Genomic DNA, 22,837 nt, shown 5'->3' with positions numbered 1-22,837 from the left:
TATGAAAAAATGGACGATAAGGAAATAGGATAAGTATTCAAACAAAGAAAACAAATAATTAATGACAGTTAAACAAATGTGTATGCATTCTTATTATCAAACTGAAAATTCCATCTCAACGTAAATGAATAATCCGGTTATTCGCATATTTTCGGAAAAAATATATTTTGAAATAAAAGTCATACACATGTACATTGCATATTGTGTTTGCAGTTTACATTTGTCAGATTTTTGCGCAATTGCATTTACATTTGTGTAAAAAAATTGTCCTTAACTATAGACTCGTTATGGAAGGAAACAGGAAATAAGAATACATTATAACTAATTTAATATTTTTTCAGTGTATTTGGCAAATGAAACATCTATCAATCTAGGTCACATTTCATAGGGAAACCACCGTTAAATCTACCTGTTTTGTCATGATTGATCTTGAACTAAAGAAACAATGACTAATAACAGCGTTAGAAACAAATGAAGAAATCGCTATCAATTATTATCTGAGCGGAAGTATGTAAATTATGCTATTTGAAATCACCTATGTGGCGGCTTATATATTTTAAGATTACTCACTGAGAGTCGCTCCATCATTAACATCTACGTCATGGGAGGACTACGGGGATCCCACGTTTCTAAAAATAGAATCCATTGTCCCTGGCCTTGTCGTCACACTAATATGCAAACGCATACAAATGAGGGAACGCAATTGCATACTATTTCCTCGTCGAATAGTGTATAAAAAGTGTCGAGAAATTGTGATCCTCATAAGTCGACCAGACAAAGCCTGAACAAGTAGTACCTACTGTGACGGATACAGGTAAGTTTATGTACACGATATATATATCATAAATCTTACTTTTGTTATGGTTGCTATAATGATCATTGATAAACATGAAGTTTTTCATTTTCAAACAATGTTTATTTTCATACTTGTAGTGACCAATTGATTTTTTTCCATGTACTGATAATTAATTATGCATGCTATGTTAGCGATATTTTATCCTTATTATAACATTTGTTTTATAAAGCAGTATTGACACCACTTAATTATAGCATCAATACCTGATTATCTAAACAGTAAACAGTAAAAGTTATATATTTATTACAAGCTATGAACCAATTTTAAAATTTTCATTTCGAGTAAAAACCAACATAATTTGTCCGATTGTAATTAATAAATTTCACTATTTCCTTTCACAGAAATACAAAACTCAAATATGTTGAAGCTGATCGTACTCTCCTGCCTTGTGGCTTGTGTCGTATGCCAATCATATTATGGTAGGTATATACAAAGTTTATATCTAGTTTGCAATACTAAAACTATAACACATAAATCAATGGTTTCCTAAATTCCGTTTTGTTCAATTGCTCATTACATGGTAAAAATAATTTGTGCGTTATTGGTCATCAATTAATTAGTTTTTTGTATCTTAACTAAGCTAAATGATTTTAATGGAATAATTTACAGATCAAAATTATGATGGGATGAGCAAAAACATGTGCATCATTAATGTTTTATTTTTTTTTCAATTCATAATATATATCATATGAGAATGTTAAAGCATTGACTAATTAGAAAGGGTCATCGAGAAATAGGTTTTACCTCAGTTGTTTAATATTCCAGTGTAATCTATAATACTATATTGCCAGTTATTTTTGCGAAACAAATATCGCGAAAATTGGGTATTATGAATTTTTCAAATCCTCATATTCTTCAATTGCGAAAATGTAAAATCAATTTCGAATATTTAATTTTCTCATTTTAATTGAAATTACGAAAATGTTGACCGACGAAAATAACTCGTTATAATTATCTATGAAAATCGAATCAAATCGATTTTATTACAGATTCTTATAGAGGAAGGGGTGATTCCTTCTCATTGAGGGGTCTGCGTGATGATATTTGGGATAGAGGATTTGGTCGCTGGGGGTCTGATCCCTGGGACAGGGATTCCTGGGACCGTAGAGACAGCTTGAGACGACGTGGAGGACGAAGCTGGAGAAGTGGAAGGCTCGACAGATATGATAGGGGATACTGATGTTGGAACTACCTCTCACGGAACTGGTAAGCATTTTACTGGAAAGCATACACTGAAAAAGTAGTTGATGTATTCACTTTTTATAGATAAGTGCAAAACCTATTACTACAATCTCGATGGCTTAAATGTACATTCGTATGATTTACATATAAATGCTGTTTAAGAAATAATATTCATAAAAGAAATCGGTGTTTAGATATTTCTTGTTTAATGCAACAGGCTTTATTCAAATTTCACAAACGTCTGAAAGAAAGATTAGAAAACTAAATGAAAACTCATGATAAAATGATAACACTGAAACTTTCAAAGGTTTATTACTGTTTATGATATAAATGTCTTATTCCATTTCAGAACTATGTGGCCAAAGACAGAAATCGGAAAATCCAGTTTCATTTTTGTACATTCATTCATTTTGTAAATTCGATTTCACAATTTTTTTTTAAAATAAATTCCTAAAATCCAATTGATCGTTTTTCATGATTTTGACAGTTAAACAATATATATATCTTGCGAAAAAAAATCGAACTTCACCTGCTGAAATGCTGGATGAAATCTCACAGTCACTACAGTCCCTATATGTGTTTTTAATGTACGGGACTTATAACATCATATATTACAATGGGGAATGTTATATATAGAGGTTACACAACGAGTGGTTGTTGGATATGGAATTTATTCCACACGAGTGAGTTATGTTTTAAAAGTTACAAAAGATTAGCGAGTGTCTTTTGTAACTTTTAAAAAATAACTTACGAGTGTGGAATAAATTCCATATCCAACAACCACGATTCATGTGACCTGTTTCTACCACAATAATATCCGATTTTAGCCGATAGAAATACGACGATGATAAGTACGCAATCCAACAGCAGTTTTGGTGTCAAGCGGCGATATCACAGCATAGCATGACGTCACTCGATTATTGATGACGTTGACGAAAGGTGATACGACACTGAGAAAGACGTAGTTCGGTCAAAGTTCATCGTGCCAGCCAATCACAATGCGTACACGTGTGGTATAAACAAATTGTTAATCAACAGCTGCATCGTTTATTTGATATCATGAGAGTTGAATAACAGCGCCTATTGTGGTAGAAAACGTGTTATTGGCTGTTAAAATAGCAGCATTATCTTCCATTTGCACTGGCTAATAGTTGTGATTTTGACGAAGTATATTGAACAGCGCTGTTATTTAATATGAGTTTGCCCAGATAGAAATCAAGAGTGTACACGCACACACACCGTAATAAAACCAGTTATACCTTAATACATAGACATGCATAAGTGTATAATGTCTTCAAGCAAATCGTAAGAAAACATGCAGCGTCAAGCACCGGATTAATACCATTTTAGGGAAAAATCCACATTAGATGCATTAGAGAAAAAAGATTACAGCATTTGCATTGCGATGCCTTCAAAAGAAAATGAAAGCAATGTATATCAAGTGAACCATAAGATAGCAATTTGTACCAACAGATGGTATGAAGTGGGAACCATGATACTCAACAGCATCAAATATTTAAATCAAATGTAGAGAAGGCGCACCGGAACTGTTTACAGAAATTCGCTGTTTTAAATTCGTTTCCATGACGGTATTGATAAAAACCGCAGTCGATAACCTGCAGCATTGTGTCGTCTCACAGAATATAACATACAATCGCGCAAGTTGTTTATTTTCCAATTCCTAATCCGACTAATATATCTTGTTGTGAAACGTCTTTTTTTAATGTATTAGACGTACTGAGACTAATAATACTGAGACCGAATAATAATGTACATTAAAACCTCACGTACAAAATACAGCATTATCATTGTTTAATAGCCTTACCATGGGAATGCTCTAGTCATGGAACAGATTTAAAAATGAAAACACGGCAAGAAAGGATATAATATTTCCGGTTATTTGTTTCCTCGTCCTCTGCTTTGAAATATTGAAGTTATATGCCGATAAACACAATTTCTACATAGTCGTACGACCAATTAGTTGGATACGACCAATGCGGCAAATGCAAATATTTAAAAAAAATCGTTCTTTATGATATGCTATCTTCTGGTCATAAATTGACATTTCGGTCATTCGAACATATTTTGTATCAATTTCTTAACACAAATGATGCAATACTGCATTTTAAAAGTATTTCTTTTAGCTACTACTAAGTTGTTTATTTTCCAATTCCTAATCCGACAAATATATCTTGTTGTGAAACGTCTTTTTTAATGTATTAGACGTACTGAGACAGAATACAATGATTTACTCAAGTAAATTTTCGAAACATTGTTTTATTTTAATGATCCCTGTACTCCTAATCTCTATAGATAAACTGCAATATATTATACAAATTGGGCTAAATACGCGATGAAAGTTCCAAAGACAGAAATGCTGCTTACAATCTGATAACGGCGTTTCCAAAATTTCTAGTGTTTTAGCTCTTTACTTTAAATTTACTACATACTATTCAATTGACAGAAACGTTCAATATCCATAAGGTTGCAATGAATCTACGAATAATAATGTACAGTAAAACCTAATGTACAAAACACAGCATTATCATTGTTTAATAACCTTACCATGAGAAAGCTCTAGTCATGAAATAGATTTCAAAATCAAAACACGGTAAGAAAGGATATAATATTTCCGGTTATTTGTTTGCTCGTCCTCTGCTGTGAAATATGTTTGGTTTGGTTTGGTTTGATTAGTTTAACGTCCTATTAACAGCCAGGGTCATTTAAGGACGTGCCAGGTTTGTTGGTGGAGGAAAGCCGGAGTACCCGGAGAAAAACCACCGACCAGCGGTCAGTACCTGGCAACTGCCCCACATGGGATTCGAACTCGCGACCCAGAGGTGGAGGGCATGTGGTAATATGTCGGTACATCTTTTTTTTTCCAAAAAATAATTTTATTCAATAATCAATAATAATGTCGGTACATCTTAACCACTCGGCCACCGCGGCCCCCTGTGAAATATGTAAGTTATGTGCCGATAAACACAATTTCTATATAGTCTTACGACCAATTAGTTGGATACGACCAATGTGGTAAATGCAAATATTAAAAAAGGAAAAATCGTTCTTTATGATATGTTATCTTCTGGTCATAAATTGACATTTGGGTCATTAGAACATTTTTTGATCAATTTCTCAACACAAATGATGCAATACTGCTTCTTAAAAGTATTTCTTTTAGCTACTACTTGTGCGACACCTGAAGGAGTGTCGCGGATGAAATGAAGAGAAGAGAAAGGGGAGCTAACTCTTGTTGTTACTCCTAAACGGAAACAATTTCATTAGATTATGAAAACTATACCGTAATTTGAAGTCATTTAAGTATTTTCGTCTCTTCGACCCCTGTGATCTTGAATGGAGGTTAAGGTTATTTATTTAAACCTTGGTAGTTCATTATATGATATATACTGGCAATTAACCTGGAATTTTTTTTTCTATAAAAACACCAACAATGGAAATAAATGGTATATAAAACAAGAGGACCAGAGGGCCTGTATTGCTCACTTGGTTTGTAATGCCAGGTAAAGTTCTGAATACAGGTTCATTGTTTTCTGAAGGAATTTGAATATTTACTTCTAATTCGCCTATTGGGTCCCACTCATTCTGTTCCAGGGGCTTAAAGCCAAAATTTATAGAAAATTTAGTACCCCAAGGATGTCCATGGGCTAAATTTGGTTACGAGCAAAGCGGAACTATATGACTAGTAGCGATTTAAAGGATTTACCTCTATTTCCCTTATTGGGCCCTGCCCCTCTTGCCCCCAGGAAGTCAGAGTCAACATTTATACAAGTTCTGTTCCCCTTCAACCAAGGATGTTTGTGGTCAAATTTTAGGGTTATAGCCGAAAGTTATCTTCCCCCTTCCCCAGGGAATTGGGTTGCAATCCATGCAAAACTCTAGGACAAATAGCGATTTATAGGATTTACCTCGATTTTCACTAATGTGCCCCCATCCCTCCTGCACCCGGGGGTCAAAGGCAAAATTTATACAAACTCTGTTCCCCTTTCCCCAAGGATGTTTCTGGCCAAATTTGGTTACATTCCATGCAGAACTCTATGACAAGAAGCGGTTCAAAGGAAATATTGACGGACGGACGACGGACGCCGCGCAATCAAATAAGCTCACCGGCCCTTTGGACCAGGTAAGCTAAAATCAAGAGTCCAAGAGGGCTTGTATCGCTCTCCTGATTTGTGATGGCAAGAAATGTTCTAAATTACATATTCATCATGATTTGTTTGAAGGAATTTTAAGATTTACCTCAAATGTATCTTTTTGGCTCCCACTTTTTCTGCTCCAGGGTGTCAGACCCAAAATTTATACAAACTCTCTATCCCCAGACAATGTTTCCGACCAAATTTGGTTAAATTCCATGCAAAACTCTATGACTAGTATTGATTTAAAGGATTTACCTCAGTCTATTTCCCTACTGAGCCCCGCCCTCTTGCCCACAGGGCGTCACAGCAAAAATCTATACCACTCTGTTCTCTATCCCAAAAGGATGTTTCTGGTCAAATTTGGTCACAATCCATGCAGAACTATTTGACTAGAAGCATGCAATTTAAACTATTTACCTGTATTTTTCTATTGCTCCCTGCCCAATCTGCTCCCGATGGTCACAGCCAAAATTAATACAAACTTTGTTCCACTTCCCCAAGGATGCTTCTGGCCATTTGGATAAAATTCATGCGAAACTGTATGACTAGTAGTGATTTAAACGGTTTACCTCCATTTTCCTTTTGGGCCCCGCCCCTCTTGCCTCCTGAGGTCAGAGCCAATATCTATACAATCTCTGCTCCACTTCCCCAAGGATGTTTCTGGTTAAATTTGGTTACAATTCATGCAGAACTCTATGACAAGTAGCGATCTAAAGGGTTTGCCTCAAATACCTCCGCCCCTCCTGCCCCCTCGGGGTCAGAGCCAAATTTTTTCGACCTCTACCTTTAGTCGGTAGTTTTTCTCCGGGTATTTCGGCTTTCCTCCATGAACATCAAACGTCCTTAGATAACCTTTGCTGTTAATATGATGTTAACCTAACTAATCCCACAGACTGGAAATGGACAAATGATGTGTATTCCGTCTTTGCAAATAACAGATTTGCCTTACATGAGGGTAAGTATCCATTGTGACGTCATTGTTTTATGAGCGAACAGATATGACGTTACTCTCACAAACACATGACGTCACAATAAATACCCACATGCATGAGCAGATAACTCTGTAATATGCAAATACAGAATATACTGGAAACGATCCTAATTTTGCGTGACTTAGTTTCGAGTATTCAACTCTAACTAACGATTTTGCACGACAAATCCATTCCGTGAGTAAGAGTTATATATATCTATGCTTCGTGAATTATTATCGCCTACAAAGTACGTGAAATACAATAATTGTAATCGATCTGCTTACATGTAGGTATTGATAACATGCATGATTTACAGGATGTTTGGTATTATCTAAGTGATGTGAGACAGGTATTTTATATAGATGATGCCGTCTCATTACTTTGTACTTTGTTTCACAAATGTTACATTTTGTCGTGCATTTGATTTACGTTAAAATGACATCATCACAAATACACAGAATACAACACAATTACAAATATAAGGTTTTATTAACGAAATCGTATGCGATGAAATTTACAAATGAATGTGTAATGGAGTGTTGACAACTGGATTTTCGTCTTTGGGTCGTTGGACACTTGAATCTGATAAAGAAATCAAAATAATGAAATTAAAAATAAAACAATTTTCAAATACTAACCAATTGTAAAAGACTATTGTCCATATATGTTACTTTATCGTTTACAGAAAAATGTATTAACGTTCGTGCGGGACTAATGTCATTCACTAACCCATTATTTCAGCGGGAAGATTACAAAGAGCTACAGTACGTTCCATCACCACTGTGGATATTAGCCATCACACAAAACGTAACAGTCATATTTAAACTCCTTCTTGTTATCTATAAGATTTGAATCACAAGGTTACACAATTATTTGATTATACAAACACATTTAAAACTTACTTGTTCTATAAAATACGGTTCCCACATTAATATCTCCTGCCTAGTCTTCTGCTCCTCCAACTTCGTCCTCCACGTCGCCCCCAGTTATCTCTACGATCCCAGGAATCTCTGTCCCAGAGATCGGATTCCCAACGATCCAAACCTCTGCCCCAACTGTTACCAAGGAAATCGCCCAACACGAAGGAGTCTCGACTGCGTCCATAAGGTCCTACAATTTAATATTATTTCAAATAAACCAAATTTCTTAATGAAAAAAATGAAATCTTAATGTGGCGATGAATGTGTTGACATAACATCTTTTCTTAAGTAATATATTTGCCAGTTTGCAAAAGTATGAAAAACAATCTTCGTTTGTTTGTTTGTTTCTTTTTTATTTGTTGTTTTTTGTGTATTTTTGTTAGTTTCTTTGTTTTGCTTTTTTGATAATATTTTGTATTGCTTTCACCTTCCAATTCGGCTTCGATAATACATTTATATATATTATACCACATTTTTTTCAAATTTCTATTGATGATAAAATATAACAAGAGGCCATGATCAAAACATATATCTTTCTTTGCGTTTTACCTATGAATATGAAAAGGAATTATGACGGTAATTTATTGTTCAGATCTATGTTTACATATACATGTATGACATACAAAAATAAAATAAATACTCACTGTATGATCGACACAGCACACAGGCCACGAGGCAGGACAGCACGAACAACTTCAGCATTTTGATATTCAGTAGTCTGTCAAAGAAAGATAACCGTTATAATAACGAACATTAGCTTTTACTTAACATTTCACTTTATCAGCACATAAAAGACAAAATGGCGCCGACGTTTGAAACGTCGCTTCTGATTGGCTCAGAACAGAACAGAACAGCGTAGTATTGTCATAAAGGGCCTAAACTGAATTTTAAAGAGATCATCTTAAACAATCAAGATTAATTTGAACAAGCACATGTATTCATAAGAATGATTAATTTAGTAATATATTCAGGACATAAGTTTCTGCTTAGTGCAATTAACCGTATTCGAACCAATATGCGCCTCTACCACTATAAGCGCCCCTCCCCCTTTGTGAGACCCCAGTTATTTCACCTAATTTAAATAAAATGCAAAATAAACATATGCAAAAGTGCAAATTTATTGATCAATTAAGTCTTCCTTAATGTGCGATAATTTCATCAAAGGCTACGTGTACTATATATATAAAGATCTAGTCCTCCCTCCCTATTTAAAAAAACGGGTCCCGGCCGCGTATTGGTTCATATACGGTACGTTTTGTTTATGATACACCATGCAACGGAACGAATATATTACTGCAACAATCGCGGCAGCTTTTTGTAAGAACCAACAATTTACTTTGGCGTTTTGTGTACGATAAAGAAGTGAGCAATCAATGGTAACATTTCAATCCACAAAGTAAAAATATTTAAAGAAACTCAAATATTCAATCAGTTGTATTAACTCATATACGAGCTGTAATACATTCAACCCCCTATAAACTGAAGATTTACCTGTATCTAGACACAGTAGGGAACACTTGTTCAGTCTATGTCAGAGTTGCTTGTAAAAATGAACAAAGTATCACCAGTTTTATACACCATTCTACAAGGAAATATTTTATGAATATAGTTCCACATTCTTTTTCAAACGCACTTACGAAATCTACCAATGCGTTCTATTCATAGTAACCTACTTTCCATTGCCTTTTTATGACGTATATGCCGATGATTGGTCGAAGCAAAGTGAATACCGGTGACATTTTACAGATAAGCATAACACATACATAAACCTCCTTTGCATAAAGCCGCTAGGTGTAATGAATAATTGTGATTAATTACCCTAGTTTATCTTCATTTGTTGAAGAATTTATAAGTACAAGTGACTTGTCAAACGTTAATTGACGGTACCAGTGTTTATTGAAATTAGTAAAAACCAAGAAATAAAAACTAGCCCTTCAGATTCAAAGTCGGTTGATCAATATGATAAAAATACCACAAACCACAGCGTATGTTTTATTTTCCATGTCCTATGATGAGTAATTAAAGGACGTTGCAATCGTGTAGCATAAGATAGTACAATAAACACTTAATAAAAATACGACAGAAAAAAAGAAAACGGATTGATATCATAAGTTGAGGGCTAATATGGTAAAATTCAGATGAAACTTATTTATTGCCAACTCGTATTTCATTTTCTCATTGATCTTTTATTATTAATGAACATAATTTTTCTTTTTGTTTAAAAAGAGAATATAAATGAAACAAACAACTTTACCACAGTGAAATAAATCTAATCGAAATGTACACTGTCTTTGTTCACTTTGTGGCCACCTTGGATAGGTAAAAACGTAGCGAAACATTTTTAAGTAACAAAACCAAGCATTAATATGTACTTCACTGCCTTAATCGGATTGTTTCTTTCTAGTTATCATTATGTGAGTAGGCAGATGAATCAATAAAAATTCATATTATGTCATCCTAATCATCTACCATTAAATTATTATTATATATATTTACTTAAGTTAAATTACAATATAGACAACAGGTGAATTGAGAGAGATATGTTTGTGATAGTAATGGTTAGTATTTACTATATGAGAAACTTGTTGTATTTAATTAATGAATCGCTTCATAAAATTCCAAAAGTTCAATTACAAGAAAAAAACACAAAAAACCCAGATGAATATGTTGAGGATGTATGAAGACGATAATGACTTGCATTTATTATTTCGAAACTAGTTTTATTTTCAATGAATACACATGCAAAGCATCGTTTCATTAAATTTTATTTCAAATAACCATTCATACAAGATTCTGTATAAATGTCATAAGAACACATCTCATGCATCTCCTGATATGATGTCGCGGTTCATATAATGAAATCACATAGAAGATGAATGGATTACAATGTAAGGTTATGTTCACATTATTTGAATCATTAAATATTGATGCCATTATATCTTAATTTCACAGGGGGTATGGAAACAAATAATATTTTGCAAACTATGTGAATTCTAAAATCACAGAATTTTGTTAACATTGTTTTTCCTAACCATATGAGATTGTAAAAAAAGTGAATTATTTATAAATCATTAAACAACGCCAATGCCTCTATTGTGACGTCTAGATAATGTCGAGTTTTCGCACCATTCTCGGCAAGGGTATGAAAAAATGGACGATAAGAAAATAGGATAAGTATTCAAACAAAGAAAACAAATAATTAATGACAGTTAAACAAATGTGTATGCATTCTTATTATCAAACTGAAAATTCCATCTCAACGTAAATGAATAATCCGGTTATTCGCATATTTTCGGAAAAAATATATTTTGAAATAAAAGTCATACACATGTACATTGCATATTGTGTTTGCAGTTTACATTTGTCAGATTTTTGCGCAATTGCATTTACATTTGTGTAAAAAATTGTCCTTAACTATAGACTCGTTATGGAAGGAAACAGGAAATAAGAATACATTATAACTAATTTAATATTTTTTCAGTGTATTTGGCAAATGAAACATCTATCAATCTAGGTCACATTTCATAGGGAAACCACCGTTAAATCTACCTGTTTTGTCATGATTGATCTTGAACTAAAGAAACAATGACTAATAACAGCGTTAGAAACAAATGAAGAAATCGCTATCAATTATTATCTGAGCGGAAGTATGTAAATTATGCTATTTGAAATCACCTATGTGGCGGCTTATATATTTTAAGATTACTCACTGAGAGTCGCTCCATCATTAACATCTACGTCATGGGAGGACTACGGGAATCCCACGTTTCTAAAAATAGAATCCGTTGTCCCTGGCCTTGTCGTCACACTAATATGCAAACGCATACAAATGAGGGAACGCAATTGCATACTATTTCCTCGTCGAATAGTGTATAAAAAAGTGTCGAGAAATTGTGATCCTCATAAGTCGACCAGACAAAGCCTGAACAAGTAATACCTACTGTGACGGATACAGGTAAGTTTATGTACACGATATATATATCATAAATCTTACTTTTGTTATGGTTGCTATAGTGATCATTGATAAACATGAGGTTTTTCATTTTCAAACAATGTTTATTTTCATACTTGTAGTGACCAATTGATTTTTTTCCATGTACTGATAATTAATTATGCATGCTATGTTAGCGATATTTTATCCTTATTATAACATTTGTTTTATAAAGCAGTATTGACACCACTTAATTATAGCATCAATACCTGATTATCTAAACAGTAAACAGTAAAAGTTATATATTTATTACAAGCTATGAACCAATTTTAAAATTTTCATTTCGAGTAAAAACCAACATAATTTGTCCGATTGTAATTAATAAATTTCACTATTTCCTTTCACAGAAATACAAAACTCAAACATGTTGAAGCTGATCGTACTCTCCTGCCTTGTGGCTTGTGTCGTATGCCAATCGTATTATGGTAGGTATATACAAAGTTTATATCTAGTTTGCAATACTAAAACTATAACACATAAATCAATGGTTTCCTAAATTCCGTTTTGTTCAATTGCTCATTACATGGTAAAAATAATTTGTGCGTTATTTGTCATCAATTAATTAGTTTTTTGTATCTTAACTAAGCTAAATGATTTTAATGGAATAATTTACAGATCAAAATTATGATGGGATGAGCAAAAACATGTGCATCATTAATGTTTTATTTTTTTTTCAATTCATAATATATATCATATGAGAATGTTAAAGCATTGACTAATTATAAAGGGTCATCGAGAAATAGGTTTTACCTCAGTTGTTTAATATTCCAGTGTAATCTATAATACTATATTGCCAGTTATTTTTGCGAAACAAATATCGCGAAAATTGGGTATTATGAATTTTTCAAATCCTCATATTCTTCAATTGCGAAAATGTAAAATCAATTTCGAATATTTAATTTTCTCATTTTAATTGAAATTACGAAAATGTTGACCGACGAAAATAACTCGTTATAATTATCTATGAAAATCGAATCAAATCGATTTTATTACAGATTCTTATAGAGGAAGGGGTGATTCCTTCTCATTGAGGGGTCTGCGTGATGACATTTGGGATAGAGGATTTGGTCGCTGGGGGTCTGATCCCTGGGACAGGGATTCCTGGGACAGTAGAGACAGCTTGAGACGACGTGGAGGACGAAGCTGGAGAAGTGGAAGGCTCGACAGATATGATAGGGGATACTGATGTTGGAACTACCTCTCACGGAACTGGTAAGCATTTTACTGGAAAGCATACACTGAAAAAGTAGTTGATGTATACACTTTTTATAGATAAGTGCAAAACCTATTACTACAATCTCGATGGCTTAAATGTACATTCGTATGATTAACATATAAATGCTGTTTAAGAAATAATATTCATAAAAGAAATCGGTGTTTAGATATTTCTTGTTTAATGCAACAGGCTTTATTCAAATTTCACAAACGTCTGAAAGAAAGATTAGAAAACTAAATGAAAACTCATGATAAAATGATAACGCTGAAACTTTCAAAGGTTTCTTACTGTTTGTGATATAAATGTCTTATTCCCTTTCCAGAACTATGTGGCCAAAGACAGAAATCGGAAAATCCAGTTTCATTTTTGTACATTCATTCATTTTGTAAATTCGATTTCACGATTATTTTTTTAAAATAAATTCCTAAAATCCAATTGATCGTTTTTCATGATTTTGACAGTTAAACAATATATATATCTTGCGAAAAAAAATCGAACTTCACCTGCTGAAATGCTGGATGAAATCTCACAGTCACTACAGTCCCTATATGTGTTTTTAATGTACGGGACTTATAACATCATATATTACAATGGGGAATGTTATATATAGAGGTTACACAACGAGTGGTTGTTGGATATGGAATTAATTCCACACGAGTGAGTTATGTTTTAAAAGTTACAAAAGATTAGCGAGTGTCTTTTGTAACTTTTAAAAAATAACTTACGAGTGTGGAATAAATTCCATATCCAACAACCACGATTCATGTGACCTGTTTCTACCACAATAATATCCGATTTTAGCCGATAGAAATACGACGATGATAAGTACGCAATCCAACAGCAGTTTTGGTGTCAAGCGGCGATATCACAGCATAGCATGACGTCACTCGATTATTGATTACGTTGACGAAAGGTGATACGACACTGAGAAAGACGTAGTTCGGTCAAAGTTCATCGTGCCAGCCAATCACAATGCGTACACGTGTGGTATAAACAAATTGTTAATCAACAGCTGTATCGTTTATTTGATATCATGAGAGTTGAATAACAGCGCCTATTGTGGTAGAAAACGTGTTATTGGCTGTTAAAATAGCAGCATTATCTTCCATTTGCACTGGCTAATAGTTGTAATTTTGACGAAGTATATTGAACAGCGTTGTTATTTAATATGAGTTTGCCCAGATAGAAATCAAGAGTGTACACGCACACACACCGTAATAAAACCAGTTATACCTTAATACATAGACATGCATAAGTGTATAATGTCTTCAAGCAAATCGTAAGAAAACATGCAGCGTCAAGCACCGGATTAATACCATTTTAGGGAAAAATCCACATTAGATGCATTAGAGAAAAAAGATTACAGCATTTGCATTGCGATGCCTTCAAAAGAAAATGAAAGCAATGTATATCAAGTGAACCATAAGATAGCAATTTGTACCAACAGATGGTATGAAGTGGGAACCATGATACTCAACAGCATCAAATATTTAAATCAAATGTAGAGAAGGCGCACCGGAACTGTTTTCAGAAATTCGCTGTTTTAAATTCGTTTCCATGACGGTATTGATAAAAACCGCAGTCGATAACCTGCAGCATTGTGTCGTCTCACAGAATATAACATACAATCGCGCAAGTTGTTTATTTTCCAATTCCTAATCCGACTAATATATCTTGTTGTGAAACGTCTTTTTTTAATGTATTAGACGTACTGAGACAGAATACAATGATTTACTCAAGTGAATTTTCGAAAAATTGTTTTATTTTAATGATCCCTGTACTCCTACAGGTTGCAATGAATCCACGAATAATAATGTACATTAAAACCTCACGTACAAAATACAGCATTATCATTGTTTAATAGCCTTACCATGGGAATGCTCTAGTCATGGAACAGATTTAAAAATGAAAACACGACAAGAAAGGATATAATATTTCCGGTTATTTGTTTCCTCGTCCTCTGCTTTGAAATATTGAAGTTATATGCCGATAAACACAATTTCTACATAGTCGTACGACCAATTAGTTGGATACGACCAATGCGGCAAATGCAAATATTTAAAAAAAAATCGTTCTTTATGATATGCTATCTTCTGGTCATAAATTGACATTTCGGTCATTCGAACATATTTTGTATCAATTTCTTAACACAAATGATGCAATACTGCATTTTAAAAGTATTTCTTTTAGCTACTACTAAGTTGTTTATTTTCCAATTCCTAATCCGACAAAAACATCTTGTTGTGAAATGTCTTTTTTAATGTATTAGACGTACTGAGACAGAATACAATGATTTACTCAAGTAAATTTTCGAAAAATTGTTTTATTTTAATGATACCTGTACTCCTAATCTCTATAGATAAACTGCAATATATTATACAAATCGGGCTAAATACGCGATGAAAGTTCCAAAGACGGAAATTATGCTTACAATCTGATAACGGTGTTTCCAAAATTTCTTGTGTTTTAGCTCTTTACTTTAAATTTACTACATACTATTCAATTGACAGAAACGTTCAATATCCATAAGGTTGCAATGAATCTACGAATAATAATGTACAGTAAAACCTAATGTACAAAACACAGCATTATCATTGTTTAATAACCTTACCATGAGAAAGCTCAAGTCATGAAATAGATTTCAAAATCAAAACACGGTACGAAAGGATATAATATTTCCGGTTATTTGTTTGCTCGTCCTCTGCTGTGAAATATGTTTGGTTTGGTTTGGTTTGATTAGTTTAACGTCCTATTAACAGCCAGGGTCATTTAAGGACGTGCCAGGTTTGTTGGTGGAGGAAAGCCGGAGTACCCGGAGAAAAACCACCGACCAGCGGTCAGTACCTGGCAACTGCCCCACATGGGATTCGAACTCGCGACCCAGAGGTGGAGGGCATGTGGTAATATGTCGGTACATCTTTTTTTTTTTCAAAAATAATTTTATTCAATAATCAATTATAATGTCGGTACATCTTAACCACTCGGCCACCGCGGCCTCCTGTGAAATATGGAAGTTATGTGCCGATAAACACAATTTCTATATAGTCTTACGACCAATTAGTTGGATACGACCAATGTGGTAAATGCAAATATTAAAAAAGGAAAAATCGTTCTTTATGATATGTTATCTTCTGGTCATAAATTGACATTTGGGTCATTAGAACATTTTTTGATCAATTTCTCAACACAAATGATGCAATACTGCTTCTTAAAAGTATTTCTTTTAGCTACTACTTGTGCGACACCTGAAGGAGTGTCGCGGATAAAATGAAGAGAAGAGAAAGGGGAGCTAACTCTTGTTGTTACTCCTAAACGGAAACAATTTCATTAGATTATGAAAACTATACCGTAATTTGAAGTCATTTAAGTATTTTCGTCTCTTCGACCCCTGTGATCTTGAATGGAGGTTAAGGTTATTTATTTAAACCTTGGTAGTTCATTATATGATATATACTACTGGCAATTAACCTGGAATTTTTTTTTCTATAAAAACACCAACAATGGAAATAAATGGTATATAAAACAAGAGGACCAGAGGGCCTGTATTGCTCACTTGGTTTGTAATGCCAGGTAAAGTTCTGAATACAGGTTCATTGTTTTCTGAAGGAATTTGAATATTTACTTCTAATTCGCCTATTGGGTCCCACTCATTCTGTTCCAGGGGCTTAAAGCCAAAATTTATAGAAAATTTAGTACCCCAAGGATGTCCCTGGGCTAAATTTGGTTACGAGCAAAGCAGAACTATATGACTAGTAGCGATTTAAAGGATTTACCTCTATTTCCCTTATTGGGCCCTGCCCCTCTTGTCCCCAGGAAGTCAGAGTCAACATTTATACAAGTTCTGTTCCCCTTCAACCAAGGATGTTTGTGGTCAAATTTTAGGGTTATAGCCAAAAGTTATCTTCCCCCTTCCCCAGGGAATTGGGTTGCAATCCATGCAAAACTCTAGGAGAAATAGCGATTGATAGGATTTACCTCGATTTTCACTAATGTGCCCCCATCCCTCCTGCACCCGGGGGTCAAAGCCAAAATTTATACAAACTCTGTTCCCCTTTCCCCAAGGATGTTTCTGGCCAAATTTGGTTACATTCCATGCAGAACTCTATGACAAGAAGCGGTTCAAAGGAAATATTGACGGACGGACGACGGACGCCGCGCAATCAAATAAGCTCACCGGCCCTTTGGACCAGGTAAGCCAAAATCAAGAGTCCAAGAGGGCTTGTATCGCTCTCCTGATTTGTGATGGCAAGAAATGTTCTAAATTACATATTCATCATGATTTGTTTGAAGGAATTTTAAGATTTACCTCAAATGTATCTTTTTGGCTCCCACTTTTTCTGCTCCAGGGTGTCAGACCCAAAATTTATACAAACTCTCTATCCCCAGACAATGTTTCCGACCAAATTTGGTTAAATTCCATGCAAAACTCTATGACTAGTATTGATTTAAAGGATTTACCTCAGTCTATTTCCCTACTGAGCCCCGCCCTCTTGCCCACAGGGCGTCACAGCAAAAATCTATACCACTCTGTTCTCTATCCCAAAAGGATGTTTCTGGTCAAATTTGGTCACAATCCATGCAGAACTATTTGACTAGAAGCATGCAATTTAAACTATTTACCTGTATTTTTCTATTGCTCCCTGCCCAATCTGCTCCCGATGGTCACAGCCAAAATTAATACAAACTGTGTTCCACTTCCCCAAGAATGCTTCTGGCCATTTGGATAAAATTCATGCGAAACCGTATGACTAGTAGTGATTTAAACGGTTTACCTCCATTTTCCTTTTGGGCCCCGCCCCTCTTGCCTCCTGAGGTCAGAGCCAATATCTATACAATCTCTGCTCCACTTCCCAAAGGATGTTTCTGGTTAAATTTGGTTACGATCTAAAGGGTTTGCCTCAAATACCTCCGCCCCTCCTGCCCCCTCGGGGTCAGAGCCAAATTTTTTCGACCTCCACCTTTAGTCGGTAGTTTTTCTCCGGGTATTTCGGCTTTCCTCCATGAACATCAAACGTCCTTAGATAACCTTTGCTGTTAATATGATGTTAACCTAACTAATCCCACAAAGACTGGAAATGGACAAATGATGTGTATTCCGTCTTTGCAAATAACAAATTTGCCTTACATGAGGGTAAGTATCCATTGTGACGTCATTGTTTTATGAGCGAACAGATATGACGTTACTCTCACAAACACATGACGTCACAATAAATACCCACATGCATGAGCAGATAACTCTGTAATATGCAAATACAGAATATACTGGAAACGATCCTATTTTTGCGTGACTTAGTTTCGAGTATTCAACTCTAACTAACGATTTTGCACGACAAATCCATTCCGTGAGTAAGAGTTATATATATCTATGCTTCGTGAATTATTATTGCCTACAAAGTACGTGAAATACAATAATTGTAATCGATCTGCTTACATGTAGGTATTGATAACATGCATGATTTACAGGATGTTTGGTATTATCTAAGTGATTTGTGACAGGTATTTCATATAGATGATGCCGTCTTTTTAATTTGTACTTTGTTTCACAAATGTAACATTTTGTCGTGCATTTGATTTACGTTAAAATGACATCATCACAAATACACAGAATACAACACAATTACAAATATAAGGTTTTATTAACGAAATCGTATGCGATGAAATTTACAAATGAATGTGTAATGGAGTGTTGACAACTGGATTTTCGTCTTTGGGTCGTTGGACACTTGAATCTGATAAAGAAATCAAAATAATGAAATTAAAAATAAAACAATTTTCAAATACTAACCAATTGTAAAAGACTATTGTTCATATATGTTACTTTATCGTTTACAGAAAAAAGGTATTAACGTTCGTGCGGGACTAATGTCATTCACTAACCCATTTCAGCGGGAAGATTACAAAGAGCTACAGTACGTTCCATCACCACTGTGGATATTAGCCATCACACAAAACGTAACAGTCATATTTAAACTCCTTCTTGTTATCTATAAGATTTGAATCACAAGGTTACACAATTATTTGATTATACAAACACATTTAAAACTTACTTGTTCTATAAAATACGGTTCCCACATTAATATCTCCTGCCTAGTCTTCTGCTCCTCCAACTTCGTCCTCCACGTCGCCCCCAGTTATCTCTACGATCCCAGGAATCTCTGTCCCAGAGATCGGATTCCCAACGATCCAAACCTCTGCCCCAACTGTTACCAAGGAAATCGCCCAACACGAAGGAGTCTCGACTGCGTCCATAAGGTCCTACAATTTAATATTATTTCAAATAAACAAAATTTCTTAATGAAAAAAAATGAAATCTTAATGTGGCGATGAATGTGTTGACATAACATCTTTTCTTAGTAATATATTTGCCAGTTTGCAAAAGTATGAAAAACAATCTTCGTTTGTTTGTTTGTTTCTTTTTTATTTGTTGTTTTTTGTGTATTTTTTGTTAGTTTCTTTGTTTTGCTTTTTTGATAATATTTTGTATTGCTTTCACCTTCCAATTCGGCTTCGATAATACATTTATATATATATTATACCACATTTTTTTCAAATTTCTATTGATGATAAAATATAACAAGAGGCCATGATCAAAACATATATCTTTCTTTGCGTTTTACCTATGAATATGAAAAGGAATTATGACGGTAATGTATTGTTCAGATCTATGTTTACATATACATGTATGACATACAAAAATAAAATAAATACTCACTGTATGATCGACACAGCACACAGGCCACGAGGCAGGACAGCACGAACAACTTCAGCATTTTGATATTCAGTAGTCTGTCAAAGAAAGATAACCGTTATAATAACGAACATTCGCTTTTACTTAACATTTCACTTTATCAGCACATAAAAGACAAAATGGCGCCGACGTTTGTAACGTCGCTTCTGATTGGCTCAGAACAGAACAGAACAGCGTAGTATTGTCATAAAGGTCCTAAACTGAATTTTAAAGAGATCATCTTAAACAATCAAGATTAATTTGAACAAGCACATATATTCATAAGAATGATTAATTTAGTAATATATTCAGGACATAAGTTTCTGCTTAGTGCAATTAACCGTATTCGAACCAATATGCGCCTCTACCACTATAAGCGCCCCTCCCCCTTTGTGAGACCCCAGTTATTTCACCTAATTTAAATAAAATGCAAAATAAACATATGCAAAAGTGCAAATTTATTGATCAATTAAGTCTTCCTTAATGTGCGATAATTTCATCAAAGGCTACGTGTACTATATATATAAAGATCTAGTCCTCCCTCCCTATTTAAAAAAACGGGTCCCGGCCGCGTATTGGTTCATATACGGTACGTTTTGTTTATGATACACCATGCAACGGAACGAATATATTACTGCAACAATCGCGGCAGCTTTTTGTAAGAACCAACAATTTACTTTGGCGTTTTGTGTACGATAAAGAAGTGAGCAATCAATGGTAACATTTCAATCCACAAAGTAAAAATATTTAAAGAAACTCAAATATTCAATCAGTTGTATTAACTCATATACGAGCTGTAATACATTCAACCCCCTATAAACTGAAGATTTACCTGTATCTAGACACAGTAGGGAACACTTGTTCAGTCTATGTCAGAGTTGCTTGTAAAAATGAACAAAGTATCACCAGTTTTATACACCATTATACAAGGAAATATTTTATGAATAGAGTTCCACATTCTTTTTCAAACGCATTTACGAAATCTACCAATGCGTTCTATTCATAGTAACCTACTTTCCATTGCCTTTTTATGACGTATATGCCGATGATTGGTCGAAGCAAAGTGAATACCGGTGACATTTTACAGATAAGCATAACACATACATAAACCTCCTTTGCATAAAGCCGCTAGGTGTAATGAATAATTGTGATTAATTACCCTAGTTTATCTTCATTTGTTGAACAATTTATAAGTACAAGTGACTTGTCAAACGTTAATTGACGGTACCAGTGTTTATTGAAGTTAGTGAAAACCAAGAAATAAAAACTAGCCCTTCAGATTCAAAGTCGGTTGATCAATGTGATAAAAATACCACAAACCACAGCGTATGTTTTATTTTCCATGTCCTATGATGAGTAATTAAAGGACGTTGCAATCGTGTAGCATAAGATAGTACAATAAACACTTAATAAAAATACGACAGAAAAAAAGAAAACGGATTGATATCATAAGTTGAGGGCTAATATGGTAAAATTCAGATGAAACTTATTTATTGCCAACTCGTATTTCATTTTCTCATTGATCTTTTATTATTAATGAACATAATTTTTCTTTTCGTTTGAAAAGAGAATATAAATGAAACAAAGAACTTTACCACAGAGAAATAAATGTAATCGAAATGTACACTGTCTTTGTTCACTTTGTGGCCACCTTGGATAGGTAAAAACGTAGCGAAACATTTTTAAGTAACAAAACCAAGCATTAATATGTACTTCACTGCCTTAATCGAATTGTTTCTTTCTAGTTATCATTATGTGAGTAGGCAGATGAATCAATAAAAATTCATATTATGTCATCCTAATCATCTACCATTAAATTATTATTATATATATTTACTTAAGTTAAATTACAATATAGACAACAGGTGAATTGAGAGAGATATGTTTGTGATAATAATGGTTAGTATTTACTATATGAGAAACATGTTGTATTTAATTAATGAATCGCTTCATAAAATTCCAAAAGTTCAATTACAAGAAAAAAAACCCACAAAAAACCCAGATGAATATGTTGAGGATGTATGAAGACGATAATGACTTGCATTTATTATTTCGAAACTAGTTTTATTTTCAATGAATACACATGCAAAGCATCGTTTCATTAAATTTTATTTCAAATAACCATTCATACAAGATTCTGTATAAATGTCATAAGAACACATCCCATGCATCTCCTGATATGATGTCGCGGTTCATATAATGAAATCACATAGAAGATGAATGGATTACAATGTAAGGTTATGTTCACATCATTTGAATCATTAAATATTGATGTCATTATATCTTAATTTCACAGGGGGTATGGAAACAAATAATATTTTGCAAACTATGTGAATTCTCAAATCAAAAAATTGTATAAACATTTTTTTTCATAACCATATGAGATTGTAAAAAAAGTGAATTATTTATAAATCATTAAACAACGCCAATGCCTCTATTGTGACGTCTAGATAATGTCGAGTTTTCGCACCATTCTCGGCAAGGGTATGAAAAAATGGACGATAAGAAAATAGGATAAGTATTCAAACAAAGAAAACAAATAATTAATGACAGTTAAACAAATGTGTATGCATTCTTATTATCAAACTGAAAATTCCATCTCAACGTAAATGAATAATCCGGTTATTCGCATATTTTCGGAAAAAATATATTTTGAAATAAAAGTCATACACATGTACATTGCATATTGTGTTTGCAGTTTACATTTGTCAGATTTTTGCGCAATTGCATTTACATTTGTGTAAAAAAATTGTCCTTAACTATAGACTCGTTATGGAAGGAAACAGGAAATAAGAATACATTATAACTAATTTAAAATTT

General features: G+C 33.9%; 4 long non-coding RNA genes across 4 annotated transcripts; 2 read left to right on the top strand and 2 right to left on the bottom strand.

The window, feature by feature from the left end:
- The first annotated feature begins 719 nt into the window (after positions 1-719).
- LOC138332763 (uncharacterized) lies at positions 720-2,499 on the top strand. Its single transcript, XR_011209867.1, has 4 exons — positions 720-814; positions 1,198-1,275; positions 1,846-2,062; positions 2,388-2,499. It is a non-coding gene; the product is annotated as an uncharacterized lncRNA (long non-coding RNA).
- Positions 2,500-7,646: 5,147 nt separating this feature from the next.
- Positions 7,647-8,805, bottom strand: LOC138332844 (uncharacterized). Its single transcript, XR_011209886.1, has 3 exons — positions 8,728-8,805; positions 8,066-8,273; positions 7,647-7,745 (listed from the first exon to the last, which is right to left on the bottom strand). It is a non-coding gene; the product is annotated as an uncharacterized lncRNA (long non-coding RNA).
- A 3,116-nt stretch (positions 8,806-11,921) lies between these two features.
- LOC138332730 (uncharacterized) lies at positions 11,922-13,725 on the top strand. Its single transcript, XR_011209852.1, has 4 exons — positions 11,922-12,038; positions 12,422-12,499; positions 13,070-13,286; positions 13,613-13,725. It is a non-coding gene; the product is annotated as an uncharacterized lncRNA (long non-coding RNA).
- Positions 13,726-18,920: 5,195 nt separating this feature from the next.
- On the bottom strand, positions 18,921-20,080 carry LOC138332845 (uncharacterized). Its single transcript, XR_011209887.1, has 3 exons — positions 20,003-20,080; positions 19,338-19,545; positions 18,921-19,019 (listed from the first exon to the last, which is right to left on the bottom strand). It is a non-coding gene; the product is annotated as an uncharacterized lncRNA (long non-coding RNA).
- Positions 20,081-22,837: the final 2,757 nt, after the last annotated feature.

Source organism: Argopecten irradians, chromosome 10 (assembly GCF_041381155.1).
Source record: "Argopecten irradians isolate NY chromosome 10, Ai_NY, whole genome shotgun sequence".
In the NCBI taxonomy this organism is placed as follows: Eukaryota; Metazoa; Mollusca; class Bivalvia; order Pectinida; family Pectinidae; genus Argopecten; species Argopecten irradians.
This window is presented reverse-complemented; position numbering and strand designations above follow the sequence as displayed.